General features: G+C 41.7%; 1 long non-coding RNA gene across 1 annotated transcript; it reads right to left on the reverse strand.

The window, feature by feature from the left end:
* Positions 1–5,919: 5,919 nt before the first annotated feature.
* Positions 5,920–13,803, reverse strand: LOC117561393. Its single transcript, XR_004571364.1, has 5 exons — positions 13,718–13,803; positions 6,742–6,809; positions 6,413–6,499; positions 6,217–6,304; positions 5,920–6,132 (listed from the first exon to the last, which is right to left on the reverse strand). It is a non-coding gene; the product is annotated as an uncharacterized LOC117561393 (long non-coding RNA).
* Between the last annotated feature and the right edge of the window lie 1,687 nt (positions 13,804–15,490).

Raw genomic sequence — 15,490 nt, forward strand, 5'->3', positions numbered from 1 at the left:
CTCCTGTCGAGAGGCAGGAGGGGGGTAGCCCTCCACACTTTAGTCCACACACTCTGCACGGGGTCAGTGTTTGAGTATGGGACGTGGGCTCTGACGCTCTCCCTGTTATCCTTAGGGATTCAGGGAGGCAGGCGTGTAGTAAGCCCATTCGGGGCCGAGGGGGCTCTCCCCATCCGTCTATGGGCGGGGGGTCCCCCGGCACTGTTTTTTGAGCACACTTTCTGCGAGGTAAGCGCAGCAGGGTGTGCTCTGTCAGCCACAGCCCAGATTTCTCCTCGGTTACAACCGGGTTAAAGGAGAATGTGGGGCAGCTGCTGCTGACCATAAAAGCCGGTCAGGGGCAGTAGGGTGGAATATTGTTGTTGGACGACAGTGCGCGTATACATCGCGGCTCCACCCACTGTACCCATAGAGTCCAGTAGAGGGCGGAGCCTGTGAGAGATATAACGTCGGGTTACGTATGGTAACCCTTGTTATATTAGCACAGGCGGAGCCCTCTACCCAGGGCACTGTCTGTCCTATTCCGCTCGCTGAAGAGAAGGTGTAGGATGATAGTCAGGAGGTGAGGCCTCCTTTTATATGGTGTGATGCGCGCGCATTCAGGTAGGCCCGCCCAAGGCCGGCTACGTCTATAGAAGTCTCAGTGGGAGAATGCTCGCAGGGTAAGGTAGTACCCATAGAGTCCAGTAGAGGGCTCCGCCTGTGCTAACATAACAAGGGTTACCATACGTAACCCGACGTTTCTTGACTGACCCACCTTCATACGTGGACTGTAGAATGTTTTTGAGATTCGCCAAAAACAGACGTAATCTGTGAGAAAATATTTCCCCCTGTGTTACCTTGTAAGGGAATTAACGATGCACTTTCTCTGGATGGAAACACCATCCGAGTAGACCGGGTTGGAGGAATCCCCCTCCATCACACACTGTCTTCAGCCTTTAACTCTGAAGACATGCGACTGCTTGATGAGATGCTCTTGTTTGAACTTCTGACCTTGTCCTGAAGAGCCCATTCCAGCTGAGCAAGCCCGCTGAAGGCTCAGAGGTTCAAGGGAAGGAGTGCAGCCCACAGAGGGTCCTGTCACATCGGCTGAAGGGCGTCTCATTTACTGCTCCGCTGTAGATTACATTCTGCAGCCTGTCATGTACAATGGCTGTATTATGGGCCGGACAGAAAGTTGATTAATGCGAGATGTGCCCAATGGAGAAGAAAGCCGGGCTTCATTAAAGAACTAGAGGGGGGAGATAAAATTATATGAACCCTTCATGAAAAAGGATTTTTAATACAGCCTTCTTTCAGATTTAACTGCACTATATTTTGTATCATATATATATTATGATTATATAATTCTCTGTATTTATTCTCTTAATTTTTTTGCATCTATTTGTTATTAATAGATGAGGGGCTCTGTATCAAATAAATAACACCATAAAAAACGAAACAGTTCTACAAAGGTGAGTTTTTTGTTGTAAAATAACAAGATATGTCTGTTTTAGCTTTAGTTAATTAAGTTAAGCGCACATTTCAATGAGATGGTGCCCAGAAAAACAACAGCAACATGTTAGCGCAGACACCTGAAATTACCGGCTGCTGGTTTGGTTTTAGGGTGGTGGTAAGTCATAAAATGCTTACCGTATATTAATCTTTTTTTTCAACATTTGTCAACAGGTCAAAAGATGATCACATAGGTCGTTTTTGATCGCCAATGTGACTCTGGTTTCAAGTCTGTTCGCTTGCCATGTTAAATCATTCAGAAGCTGTTTTAGATTTGCACATTTGAAATTGAGATTAATTTGCGCTGATTGACAGACCTCTCTATGGCTGACATGCTCCTGATTGACTCCAGCATCTGATCAAGTTACCTTATTCTCCTTTCTAATGACTTGTTACAATGTTTTCTCCATCCGTGTACTGGGTTCCACAGAAAAAGCTATGTGTTTGTTTGTTTTACCTTATATTTGCAAATGAGTGTGGTTAAATATGTATGCGTTTGCAGAATGTGTCTGTCTTCACCCTTTGTTGAAACCTGCCCTCAGAGGTTGAAACTGTATTCCAGTGTGACAATAGAAAGGTGATAGTAATGGCTCTCTCTGGTTTCCCTATGGGACCCATTAGAAGCACTGGCATTAAACTCTCCAGCAGACTCAGACACAACAAAACCAAATATTCAGGAATTTCAATACTGAGCCATGTGTTTCCCTCCTCCATATTTTGAGAAAGACTATTGTTTTCACCATCTGTCACTCATATTATGTTGGAAAGGAGATGGAGTGAAATATGTATGAATACTAAAATCAGTCATCATTAGAGTTGAGATTTGTTGTAGGGATTGTGAGAAAGAAGTTGGCGTTTGTACATGTGTGTATTTCCATTTGTGTGTATGTGTGTGTCTGCATGAGTATTCATGTTTGTGTGTTTGTGCCTGTAGAACAGATGCTGTTGCCTCACTCCGCCGTGTGTGTCCTGTGGGAGTCCTTCATGGTTATTTCATCACTTCTAGTATTGCAGAAGTATCACCTCTCCGAGTTCTCAGGACTTTGTGCAAGGGTCACACACTCACTTTGTGTTGTGTTTCCTTGTGTGAACACATACATAAGAATGCAACATTGTGCTGCATGGTGAATTTGCAGGTGTACAGGATCTGCTCATGTATATCAGTGAAGCATGTAATGATGCTTCTTTAAAAGGTCAGTTGACCCAGATTTCACAATATATATGATCCATCTTATCCATTGACTGTAAAGAAGAAATAGCCAAAGTTATGTCTAGAGTCTGGTGTTATTGCCATACTGTCTTAGTTTTTATAAACTGGAAGTGACACGAGGGGTTAGGGTTAGTGGATGCTGGAATCAACCTTTTTTTGTAATTACCTTTCATACATTTAAAGCAAACCGTGAAAGAGTTAACTTTTAGTCGAAAACAGATACACTGTGCGAGCGACCGTAGACATCTGAGTGTTTCTATAGAGCTATTATTAAGCTCTTTAAACTGTTGGAATTTCTGTTTCTGTTGCCTATCAATCGCAAGGTAGCCCTGTCCTAAAACATATTGTCTACAATATTGGGACAATCATTTATAATATGAACATTGTGCTGGATAAAAAAGACTAGAGAACAAAGGCTCAAAAAAACAAACTCGACTGAGGTATTAGATCAAGTAGGAAGTACAGTATGGTTATTTTTTCATAGACTTTTATACAATCTTATTCTATGGGATTAGTTTTGTATCATAAAGATAAAGCAACACTTTCTCAGAATAAAGCAAAACTATGAGTTTAAAAGAAAAAAAAACTGAGTCAAGCAAAATAAAATAAATTTCAAAAATAAAAATATAAGTTGCAAACAAATCATTTGTGTAATCATGTAAACTATAAGTCTTTTTTCTTTGTTTTAACATAGGTTTTTGTTTCTTCTTTCTCAATGATCAGACTTTTGCTCTCGCTGCAGCTCTCTCGTTTGCGCTCCCTCATTTTTTGTTTGAGATTCTGACAATACGGCCCAATCCCAAACCACTCCCTCGACCCTCCCCCTCCGTGACGGAGTGAACTCCGTCTGTAGGCACACTCACAGCTGAATGAAGTTCCCTCCATTAAGGGTTAAGGGTATAAATACAGCGGCAAGCTTTGGGACGGCCTCCCCACTCTCCGCAGGAAACGGAAACGGACGTCATGGTGTCCAACTCACATCTCCATCTGTCGGCTGCATTGACCTGCGTTGCTATCCGTCGCCTGTTAGCGGGTGCAATGGCAAGATCCAACAGAAGGCGCAGAAGGTTGAGGCGCATTTTAGCGATGTGCCAGTGGCAGGTAAACATTTCAATATTGCTAATACAACAATTATCTTCACTTTATTTCTTATATAGTAGCCTATGAACTTTGTATGTGTAATACAAATAGATATTTAGATATATTGTGATATACATTCATTTATTCTTTCCTTATAAGCTATACGTGTATATCTGTATAGTGTCTGTAGAATTCCAACACAGAGAAATGTTGTCAGTAGTTTATAGAATAAAAAAGGAAAGGTTAATTTGACTTGGTCTCAGAATTGTTTACAGAGCTGTGTGTGTGTGTGTGTGTGTGTGTGTGTGTGTGTGTGTGTGGGTGTGTGTGTGTGTGTGTGTGTGTGTGTGTGTGTGTGTGTGTGTGTGTGTGTGTGTGTGTGTGTGGTGTTGGAGTATAGTTATTGAACAATACTGTGTCCTGTGTTGTCTTTTACAGGGGGGCAAAGGTCTTTACATGCAGCTCAATGCCACTGCCCCAATTCTCGCCGTGTATGCCAACCCTGAAGCCTGTCTAAAGAAGGACTTTAGAGTTAAGCGATCTAGTGTGGTGTATTTAGTGCAGATGCTTTCCTCCCCAAAGGACCACGGATGGGGACAAGACATCGAGGTGCTTGTTCTCCTCTACAGCTTGGCCCATGGACTATCACTCTCTGTGGTGGGTTCAGCATTCGGGATTCCCAAATCGACGGTCCACAGGATCATCAAACACGTCACCGGGAAGATAAAGGCCAACCTGAAGACCCTCATTTCCCTGCCAACCCCAGATGAGCTGCCAGAGATTGCAGATGGCTTCTGTCAGCTTGCAAAGAGTCCTGCATTTCACCGTGCTGCTGGTGCGATTGATGGATGCCATATTCGCATCAAACCTCCAGGAAACGAGTACCACAAGGAGTACATCAATTACAAGCTGTTTCCTTCCATCCAGATGCAGGCCATCTGTGACTCAACTGGGAGATTCCTGGATGTCTTCATCGGCTATCCAGGCTCCGTTCATGATGCCAGAGTACTGCGAAACAGCCCCATCTTCTGCCAGGCACTGTTTCCCCCAGCTGGTTGGTTCCTCCTTGGGGACGGTGGTTATCCCTGCCTGGAAAAACCAGTGGGATTACTCACACCCTACAAGGTCCCTCGCGGCCAGGTGCAGGCCAGATTCAACAGGCATCATGCCAGGGCTCGGTCTGTGGTGGAAAGAGCATTTGGAAGGATGAAGGCTCGCTGGAGGGCCACCCTTTTCAAAGCGCTGGAGGTCAGTCCAAGCTTTGCCCCTGACATCATTGCATGTTGTGCATTTCTGCACAATCTGTGCATAGACATGAACGATGTCCTTGAGGATGCTGAAGCCTTCCCCCCTGAAGATGGGGACCAGAGTCCTCCCCCTGCCGCAGCATGTGGACAGGAAAGTCCTGGACACCACCTAAGGAACAGGATTGCTGCACAACTCTCTGCTCCTGTCCAAATGGCACCACACCTGAGAGAGCACGATTACATCTAATGAACTTTGTTTTTTTTTGGAAAAACGTGGTTGTCTGTTAACTTGTGTTTTTGAAATGATGTGCACACATACCTGATTTAATTTTGTTTGTTTTAGTGAGCTCCACTTCTCACTTTAGAGAAAAGAGGTGAAATAAAATAAACCTGTGCACCGTTGATTTCAAACTTGGTTTTCCTGAATTGTCTTTCTGCATAATCCCAAATTGGAGACAAATGTCCTTACCTCTTGGATCATTCAATCACGAGCACAGAGCAAAGGTTCAGAAAATGAACACAGGTCTTCTAATACAATCACTTTAGTTTTTGAGTGAAACTCTGCAAATGGTTTGACATGAGCAATTAAGACCGTAAATGTCATGTATATTTTAATGCCTTATACCTATGAAGCGCACAGAGATATCTTTATTTAAAATGCTGATATTCAGGGTTAATCTTCAGACTTTGGAAAAACACTTTAGTTCCGTGCACAACATTACTTTGTGCAAAACTTTTCCTTCTACATTATGAAACCCACACAGAACAATGTAGCCTCGCGTTCTAGGCACTCCAGCACTCCCATAGCACCTTTTCTTTTTTGGGGGGGGGCTGCTGGGTGGTTCCAGCCTCAGACAGTGATGAGGGTGGTGAGGGGTCTTGATCATCAGCCACATTTGGGGGGGGGAAGGAAGAGGAGCAGGAAGCAGCCTCCGGATCAAAGAGGATTGTGGGGTTTGCCAAGGCTGAGGCAACAAGGACAGGAGGACTAATTGAAGGCCTTGCACCTATGGCCTCATCCATGGCCATGAAGAAGGGCCATGTTGCAGGGGTTTCTTCCCCCTGATCAGTCCCTGTTCCAGTCCTTGGCCTTTTAAGTTCCTATTGCAAACAAATGCATGTTAGAAATCTTTGTTCAGCTTTTTCAAAAACAAACATGTTTTACAATAACAATACACCATTTACCTTGTATTTCTTTTTTAGGTTCTCCCATTTCTTGGAGGCCTGTTTGTGAGACACATGTTGCCCAAGGTCCAGTTCCTTAATGATTGACCTGTTATCATAGAATATTTAAACAATATATATTGTTGTTAAGGCAATGACCCACAGTGCACATTCATTACTTTCATTGCACAAAATATGAATTGAGTGCATAACTCACTCCCATGCTTCTTTGGCAGCATTGCGTTTTTTGCAGAACAGGTCGTCCTTGTCCATTCTTTAAGTGCCTTGGTTTTTACCACAGTCCCTGAAATTACAAATCACACTTAAGTTTAAACCGATTTCGTAAGTGAATGGATACATGAATTGACACATGTGTTGTTAGTTTAATTCCGATTTAGATTTGTACATCTTCAAAATAAAAATCTAATGTAATCTTGGCAAATCAAATTAACACGTGTAGATTTATAGATACATGTTCACAAAGGCAGGTTTTAGTTAAGGCAACGTATTATTTATCATTTAAAAAAATAACCACATGGAACTCACATTTGTATGACGTTGTTTCCTCCATGCCCGAAAAACGGTTGCACACCTGTGGAGTGAGATTATCAAGCCTGTGGCTGCTTCTCAGGTCGACTATTTTCATTTCCTCGCTCCTCGGTCCTCGGTCTCACCGGAAGTTGATTTGTCTGCGCCATCTTGAGTACCGTCCCATGGCTCTTATTTCTGCCGGAGGACCGAGGATCGAGGAGCGAGGAGCGATAATGGAGGAGCGATAATGGAGGAACCACCAGACCATCCTCCGATGAAATCCTCAGATACTCGCCCCGCCCCCTTACTGTGTATCGCTCACTGATTGGACGATGCAGTGCATGCACTGATCTCATGCTTCTTGACATGAGAGCAGAGTGAAGAAAATACACGAACCTCACGGGAGTCACTCCTCAGTTTATACCGTGTTTTGTTTCAATTCCTGTTTCATTTAGTTACACATATGTGATATATCTGAACAACAAAGTGGTCAAAAATCATTTTATTCATTTGTTGGAAACATTTTCATGATCGCTTTTTTCGTTTTACATTTTCATTTATTGTCATTTCCATTCAGTCAGTCATTAAGTGCTATTGAAATGTTAATTTACTACATATCCAAACAAACAAACAAAGTGTGCAATCCAATGAATGTTAATCTAACTGGGTTTTGATAGATAACATATCTCTTTTTCTTCTCTCAATTATTTTGTTTCTTTTGTGTACTCTAATCAATATTAATCAAACTATTGTTCGTTTATACATTTTAAGAATGGCGTTTATCTTTTTTGAGAATTAGTTCTTATTTTATTTTATTTATTGGGATCTACAACAGATGATACAAATGTTTGTGTCAGTAAATGTGTACTAACAGAGGCGGGGGGGTGTGTGGAAACAACAGGGACAGAGCTGGCTGCTGTCAGACGATCAGCTGTGCAGCGTCATCACAAACGGACGTCGCTTCACGTGACGCTCCGGAGGAAAGGACGTCCCATTGCTCTTAAAACTCATTTCCCTGCTTCTCGTGGTTTCCTTGCGTCCCTCTATGCTTCCCTGGTGGGAGGGACTAAACGCAGGGAAACGACGCAAGTGAGGGAAGCAAGGATTTCATTTAATCGACCTGAGAAGCAGCCCCTGTCAGTACCAGATATGTTCGGGTGTATTTCCGTCGTCCGTCATATTCGTCATATTTTACGGCAACTCAAGAGGGCCATCACGGTCAAATTCCGAACATTTAAACATAGCCGACACTTCATTCTTTACTTTGTCCGTTATTATATGTAGAAGATTATACTTTTTCTCCGTCATATTGTTTCCATAGCAACAACTTCAAACAGGCATAGCCTACACTTCATTCTTTACTTTGTCCGTTATTATATGTAGAAGATATTAATTTGTTCTCCGTCATGTTGTTTCCATAGCAACAACTTCAAACAATAACAACTAACCGCTAGCCGCAAAGCTAGCATCACAGCCACTGCTCCGTTTTCGGAGACTTTGGACACGTTTTTCACAAACATTTTCACGCTAGGAGTACTTCCAGTCGCTTCGTCTTGATCTGTAGATGTGATTTGATGTGTCGTGTGTCCCCCAACTCCTCTCCAAAGTTCAGAGATTTAATAAAATACTCAGGGGAGTTTCCTGAATGTTCATGCCAAAAGCCAAGCACTAGGCCCTGGGTAAATTAAGAGGCTTATCTCGGGCACTTTTGTCCACTTTCCCTGGTGGTAGAAACTCAAGCCATACATCCCTGGAATCGTCTCAGAGAGTAGATGATCAGTGGGGCCTTGTTTTTACTGAATGATGTGTTTTTTTATGGGGAATTCAAATATGAGCTTATTTTTAGGATTTTCGGAGACTTTGCACACGTTTTCACAAACATTTATACGCTAGGAGTATGGGAGTACTTCCATTCGCTTCGTCTTGATCTTTAGATGTGATTTGATGTGTCGTGTGTCTCCCAACTCCTCTCCAAAGTTCAGATACTATATAAAAATACTAAAAGGTAAATAAAACATTAAACATAATGACAAAATAACAACCTGAAAGATATGTATTCTATCCACACATTTCGTAATTATCTAATCTAGTGGCCTTATAAAAGTGTTGGCTAAAGTAACGCAGAATATATATATTTTTAATTGTAAATAATTAGAAACATTATTTATGTGCACAAGTACATGGGACCCCACCATAGCACCCCACACATAACAAGCTGTCCCGAGTTCCTCCGGCTGCAGTTCCGCAGACGGTCGGTGTGTGGCAGCAGAGCGCTGGGAGCAGAGGGAGGTGAGTAGACGGACATGACGGATGCGACGGAAATGGAGAGGCGAAGTCCCTCCCCTTCCGAAAGCCTCCATGGGACCCCGGAAGCGGAAAATTATACATTGAAGTCAATGGAGAGAGAAAGGTTATCTTTTGATCCCGTTTGAATTGTGCCACGAATGACACATATGATGTTTGTCAATTTAATAGAACATTTTGCAAGTCAAAAAAATAAAAATGTGTTGTACATTACATGTCACTTGTTAGACGCTTTTATCCAAAGCGACTTACATACTCAATACTGTGGGCAATCCCCACAGGAGCAATTTGGGGTGAAGTGTCTTGCCCAGGGACACAACGACATGCTGACTGCAGTGGGGTTTGAACCTGTGACCTCCTGATCCGAATACCAACTCACAACCCACTGCACCACACGCCTCCCCCTTGTAAAACTGTGAAGTTACACATTTTTTTGTGTGAAACCGCTCAGTGAACTACAGGTCTCTGGTCTCGCACAATACGCGTCACCAACATAAAGATGGCCGTCACGTTAGCACATTTCACCACATTCTTTCAGAATGAGAATACAATTATTTTACGAGGTGAAAATCACTACAAGTCTGGGCAAGTTGAGAGCTGTACCTATATGAAAGGGGAGTTAGTCGGTTCTGCAAGAGCCAGCATGCGGGACCGGCTTTACAAGGTTTCGGTGAGTAATATGAGTGCAATGTTTAACGTTAATGTCAGCTAGCTAACATTAGCTAACAAGGTACACTAACGTGTTTTGTTTTAGCAACTAGTTTTCTCCTTAAGAACTTCGTGGTCTCTGTGTATGCTGTGGATAACATTAGTGTTCACAAGAACAAGGTGCACTCCCGTGTTTTGTTTTAGTTGCTCTTCAGATTGAAGCGGCCAGTTTTATATCGATTATACTGTATGTGTGATCTCCTTTTTCTCGTTGTGTCATTTGACTTTATTTGCTGTGTGTAGATTCAAGGATTTTGGTTATCTAGGCACAGCTGTGTGTGACTCCCTCTGGTACACTGGTATGTGTTTTCCTAATGTAGAGAGCATTGATTAATTAATAAACTACACACTGAGTCTAGATCCTGACCAAATCCTTTTTTATTGTTGATCAAATGTTTTTCAAAAATGTATTCATACACATTTAGAAAAATACAATGTACAATCACAACCAATACAACACAAATTACAAAAAATACAGAAAAAACAAACAATAACAACAGACAAGAGGACAAAACTATGGAAAAATAAACCCTCCCACCCCCAGATCCGGACCATCCTTGTATTATTGCTCATTCAATCTATTATAGCATGCTAACAAATGGTACTTACTTTATTTTTACAGATCTGCATGGGAGACGATGGCGCGATGCAGAGCGCTGTCTGTGATTGTGCACGGGGGATGTACAAATGCAGCCACGCTGCAGCATTGGCAATATTTGCCATGTGGCAGATCAGCTCCACAGATGTGAGTGCCAGTGGAGGAAGCCTGGCACTTAAAAAGTAGTCCAGCCGGTGTCTCAACTTTACCAACAGCGAGAGGAGACATACAACCCACTGGCCAGAGACATCGCCAACTGTCAACTGGGGGGTTGTAAACGAAGCCGAAGGGGTGAAGGCTTTTGTGGAGGCTTTTGTGGAGGCCTATCAAGTGACAGTGTTCGAATCGAGTCTGGTCTCTTTGTGAGTGAGTCGGGTGTTTTGGGAGCATCACCCGATGGACTTGTGCAGCCATCTGCCCTGCTGGAGGTGAAGTGTCCACACAGCCAGAGGAACATGACCATCGCGGAGGCAGTCCAGTTACCATCCTTCTGTCTCCGTGAGGAGGGTGGGTCATATATTCTCAAGGAGAATCACCCATACTGGCATCAGGTCCAAGGGCAGCTGCATATCACAGACCGGAGTCTCTGCTACTTTGTTGTGTGGACCACGAAGGAGGCGATCATCATCCCCATCCCCAAAGACCCTGCATGGCATGGAAATCTCCTCCTCCTGGAACAATTCTACACCCAGCATATGCTCCCTGTGTTGGCCAGTAGAGAGGAGGACATTTCAATAAACATACTCTTAACACCCTCGGACTCTGCGTTGTGTTTCGTATGTGTGATGGGGTGTTATGCAGAGGGGAGGAAAACAGGACACAGCAGATTGGGATTGTGGTGGAGATGCTGAGCAGTTATTTAATTGTTGCATGTAATTATTATTATACTGCGTGCTTCTGAGTTATTCCATCTTTTGCTGTAACATGGATATGTATGTAACTCTATATTTACTTGTTATCTAACACACTTCCTTCTACATCATACACCATCATTATACATGATGGTGTATATAGGATATATATATTTGTATACATATCTGTAAATTGTATAATTTTATTTAAACATCTTTTTGATCTCTCAAACTGAGTAAGATTGACAATAACGTTGACTTTGAAAAATATATATATTCTTTATGAAAATAGTTGACTGTTGTCAAATGAATCCAAATGAAACGTTGGATTGAACTACAACTATGCCTTTAAATCTCTACGGACTGTTTTTCAGTGGGATGGCAAGTTCCTATCTTTAAACATTTATTAGTTTTTTCTCAGAACAGATTTGATTTTCTGAAGTTAATTTAACTTTGCCAACCATGTAAGGTCATCATTAAAAGGTACAATCAATTTGTTTATGGTTGACTAAAATAATGAAAAACATTCATTTGGATAATTTACTGACAGAATAAGAAACTCAATGATGCTCTACTCACCTGTTCCCTTTTTATAAAGTGAAACAGTTGAAACGATAGATTTTAGTAAACTTAAAAACAACCTTCTCCAAAAGCTATCAAGGAATATACCGAATACTTGTTTTAGAACTTTATTACATATTTTTATATAAATAGTTTGAATGATCCATAATTGACAGAAGCTTGTGTTTACACTGACCTGTTACTCATATATTAATGTCTTTGTAACTTCAGTAAACCACTACCTCACTCATTTCACTTTCATTAATCACGGTTCAGTAAACTAAGTGATACATGAACCAGTTTAATCATTATAATAACGTAGGATTGCAACTCTTTGAAAATGTAGGTGGCTCTTAAAAGAGCCGTGTGTTTGGGTGTGCTGGTCTCAGGTCAGTCTAAGCCCTCTCTCCGCGGATGCGGCGGGCCAGCTGGATGTCCTTGGGCATGATGGTGACCCTTTTTGCTTGGTTCATCTTACTGGGGGGCAGCTACATGGATGTCGGTGCAGTCCACAATCATTGCGCAGTTGAAGGCAGAATGAATTTATTATTGACTCCGAATGAAGCACAACTTCATGTCATACAATACAATGACTTTATTTGTAATTGTGTAAAAAAATATGAGCATTGATTAGCAAGCAGGACCTGCAGGAACAGAGAATGGTGATGGATGGAGCTGGGAAGAGAGAAGAATAAAGAAAACAGATCAACTTTATTATCGGATATTAAAAATTCAATTTCAAAACAAGTTGCCGCTCCTACAGTTTTCTAGTATGTAAAGATGATTTCACATGACCTATGCAAAATATCACACTCAATACATGTGTGTCTCTGGGGGGTGCATTGTGCCTTTGATGTATATAAATAATATACCATAACCAAATACTATTACGTACAGTGGAAATCAGGTTGCCAGAGCAGGTCAGTGTGCATGTTCCTCAACGTCTCAGCAGTTACAGGTGAGGTAAAGAAAATAAAAGAGTAACAACACTTTAAAGTAACAACACTTTGAATAATTATCTCTTCTAACAATTTTCTGTCAATAAGCACACAACGACTGTCTTTCCAACAAACAGATTGTCATCACAATGAAACACGTCCAGAAGAATGTCATGCAAAGCTCCCTGCCTGCCTTCGACTCTCCCTGAACTGCTTCCTTAGCACCCGGTGGAGGGCGCAGTAGGCTACTCTTCAAATGTTTCACGAAATACTTACCATCATGTTTGGTTACTGTTTAACATTTTGGTTTACTTCATGTAATAAAATAATAACTTAATGGTAAGGCTACTAAAAATGACAAGGCTAAGTAATGTAATGCTAACTAACGTGCTCGCTACTCGTCGCTACTAGCTAGGTAGCTAACTTGACTATGCACATGAACATGCACAACATGTATATTACCTATGATATTACCTGATATGTCTGATCCAGCGACTCCTGGTCCTTTCATCAGACGGGAATCGATAGAAGGAGCAAGTGGTATGATCACTTTTATGACTACAACCTGGTACAAAGCACACAGGCATCTTGTAAAAGTGAATTTATTTTTAGCGATCTATAATTTATTGGAGGGAATACATCAGTTATGAGATCTTCTTCTTCTTCGCTTTAATTACGAGTCTTATTATAAATCACCGAGCATGCCTGTGACATCACTTACGCGACCCAGAATGGGATTTGGGATTTGTAGTCTTTGTAGTAGCGTATTTTTCATAGTCTTATATTTCAGCAGTTTTACGACAAAATGTGACTTTTTTGACATGGAAATGATTGTTTAATATTGACAAACATCATATGTGTAGTTCGTGGCACAATTCAAACGGGATCAAAAGATATGTGTTCTCTCTCCATTGAATTCAATGTACATTTTTCGCTTCCGGGGTCCCATGGTCCGGAAGTAGATGGGCGTGACTTCGCCTCTCCATACACCCGAACATATCTGGTAGCCCGAACATATCTGGTACTGACACCTGCATCCATGCAAACTCGCTGTCGGAGGCTTTTATAACCCACTACGCCTCCGCCCTGATTGCTTTGGACCAGCCCTCAATATGGCAGACCCTTCGCGTGAACGTGCAAACGGAGGAGTAGGGTGTAGGGGGCGGTTTAGGAATGGGCCAAACATCCCAGGTGGGCGGGACTTTCAGGGGTGCGTCCCCATTGGCTACTCAGTTTTTGAGTGACAGCCCACTACACCACAGATCATACAGTGCAACTCATGCAGCAAACTCCAGAGTCCACTCGCCACGTTAGTGTCGGTGTCTCCTGGGGAGTTTCATGAACATATCGGACTCATTTTATGGATTGCAGTGCATTATACTTGTGATGTGTAGTTCATACTTTATTCCAACTTTAAATATTTTAATACCTGAACACACTGCTGCTGTTAAATAATTTCCCAATTTGGGATTGATAAAAGTGTATTTATTTTATAGATTAAAAAAAACACATCTATTTATTTTCAAGCTAAAGGTGATACACAATATAAACTGTATACTGTTATTTTTTGAAAGACATGTTACATTTCAAAAGCATATATTGCTATGTTTAGGACAGACAATTAAAGACTGCTTTAATTGAACAAATTCTGCAATATAAAAGTGGCAGATTTGTTTTATGAAACAGACCAGACCTAGGCTGCATACCAACACAATTAGGAACATGCTCACATCTTACTGTGTTGGTCTGAAGAGCTGAAGCATTCATACACAATGGATACAAACTGTGTTGTCTCATTCTATATCCTGTGAGAAAATGATATACATTTAGCATTAACAACTCAACATACATGAGGAAGATCTGAATAATCAACATATTTGAATGGAATCTCTAATATTTCCATGTAGAATAAAGACACAAGAGTGATTATACAAATTACATTTATTGAAATTTGAACCAGAAGATGAAGTCTCAAAGAATGTTTTAAATAAAAGGACATAAAACAAAAAGGTGAATAATAATAAAATCTATTAATGTAAAGACATTTGGTCAAATGAAATGACACTGAGCCAGTGATAACAACAACGCGTGGATGAAGCTGGTGCAGGTCTTTCTTCATGCCCCCCCCCCCCCCCTCCGTGCTGTCCCCTCAGAGGAAGTGGGAAAACGGGATAAGACTCTGGATGCCACGCTGTCTCAATGATCCACACTGTTAATATGAGAGGAAAATAATGTTTTAGGAAATGAAAAATATGAAGTTAACAAATAAAACACAGCTCAGGGGAAGTCATGGACGGTAGGTTTTCCTACAAAGTTAACTCAGCCTCCATTGATTTTCATGTCAAATTAGCATGTTAATAAAATAAGCTATCATAGCGTATACTTGCATATCTAAACAGAATCATGAAAGCCTGTTGGTAGAGTCAGGCACACGAGTCCGTTTGAGTGTGTGCGCCGTGTCTGAACGCTCACTCACTGCTAGCTATGTAGCTAACTGTAGGCTACTTAGCTTGCATTGTTATGGATCTAAAGGTAGCACAAGCTAACTTTCATAGCACAGCTTTACTTCTCACTTAACACAATAAAGAAACTACGGAGCCCCCTAGGGGACATGGAGAAGAAAAAAAAAAAGATCTCGCAAAACCCCGTTGCAGTTTGTAGACGGTCCCTAAGCACTCCTCTCCCTCCTCCAGCTGCAGATTCTTGATGTTTAGCTCGGATGACGGCGCGTATCGAACTGTTCTGATAAAAACGACTCTGTAGCTCGTTGTCTACCTTGCTATGATTGTAAAGTCATGTTGTTT

Source organism: Gymnodraco acuticeps, unplaced genomic scaffold (genome assembly GCF_902827175.1).
Source record: "Gymnodraco acuticeps unplaced genomic scaffold, fGymAcu1.1, whole genome shotgun sequence".
Lineage (NCBI taxonomy): Eukaryota > Metazoa > Chordata > Actinopteri > Perciformes > Bathydraconidae > Gymnodraco > Gymnodraco acuticeps.